We start from the raw sequence: 1398 nt of genomic DNA on the forward strand, positions 1-1398 counted from the left end.
TACACATAGAAACAGGAATAGTAAATAGTATCCTACTTGGTAAAGGATTGTATTCCAGTGTCTATAAATAGGGTCTCAATGTAATAATGTAGACACAACAACAATTCAATAATATTCTTTTCCTATATTTCTCACATGGTATCAAAGCCTCTACGATCTTGGTAGAAAATCAAAGAGCTTCCGCTGCCGGCGGGTGGCTATTACCCATATATGTTGCCCGTTTGGCCAATGATTATGTTAGCAAAAGTTGGGTCACCATGTATCTTTCATGTGACTATTTTCTCATATCTAATTTGTGTGGCACCATGCCATCTTTCCGGTGACTACTTTCTTATATCTAATTTGTGTAGCACTGTGCCATCTTTTCAGTGACTACTTTTTTCATATTTAATTCGTGTAGCACCGTGCCATCCTTCCGGTGACTACTTTTTTCATATTTAATTTGTATAGCACCGTGTCATCCTTCCGGTGACTACTTTTATTTTTCATATCTGATTTGCGTAGCACCGTCCATCTTTCCGGACTACTTTTCATATTTAATTTGCGTAGTACCGTGGATTTTTCTGAACTACTTTCTCATATCTGAGTTGCATAGCACCGTGTGTCTTTTCGGTGACTCCTCAAATCTGATTTGTGTAGGTTGTGCCATCATTCCGACCCTACTCATATAATTTCTCCTTTTCAGCATGGTTGTGTCATCTTTCCGACCCTACCCATATTATTTCTCTCTTTTTAATAGGGTTGTGCCGTCAATCCGACCTTTCCTATATAATTTCTATTTTCTAGTTGGGTCGTGCCATCATTCCAACCCTATCCATATAATTTTATTTCTTAGATTGTGACCACTTTCAGCCATCAAATCTAATACTCCGGCGTATGAGCATGTTCCAGCCAATTTTTCGGTGACTTTCTTGTTTAATATCGACTCATCTATTGGTTCCAACACGATGCATATACTTTATACTAGATTTTGAGTACTTTGTTGCGTAGGGGGGAGTTTAGTAGCCTTGTATGTCGATTATGTAAGTCACCCTATGGTCTGAAACAGTCTTCGCAAGTTTGGTTTGGGAAGTTCAACACTGTAATTTTATCACTCTGTGTTTTATCGGTACTATGCATCAAATTCAGTATTTCATGAGAAGACCAAGCACATTGAGATTGACTGCATTATGCATCAAATCCAGTATTTCATGAGAAGACTAAGCACATTGAGATTGACTGTCAATTTTGTGAAGTCGAGTAATCAACTTACAGATATCTCACCAAGCCCCTCATCGGTCCTTGATTAATTATATTTGTAACAAGCTAAGTACATATGATTTGTATGCACTAGCTTGAGGGGGAGTGTTAGAATAGGAATAGGTTTATACAATCCTATTAGAATAGGAATAGGAATAG

At 37.7% G+C, this 1398-nt stretch overlaps 1 protein-coding gene across 4 annotated transcripts in view; it reads left to right on the forward strand.

Annotated features, from left to right (window-relative positions):
* LOC102602146 (UPF0505 protein C16orf62 homolog) overlaps positions 1–1398 on the forward strand; it is a 38875-nt gene that overhangs the window by 28608 nt on the left and 8869 nt on the right. The gene's annotated exons all lie outside the window — the stretch shown is intronic.

Source organism: Solanum tuberosum, unplaced genomic scaffold (assembly GCF_000226075.1).
Source record: "Solanum tuberosum cultivar DM 1-3 516 R44 unplaced genomic scaffold, SolTub_3.0 scf00589, whole genome shotgun sequence".
Lineage (NCBI taxonomy): Eukaryota > Viridiplantae > Streptophyta > Magnoliopsida > Solanales > Solanaceae > Solanum > Solanum tuberosum.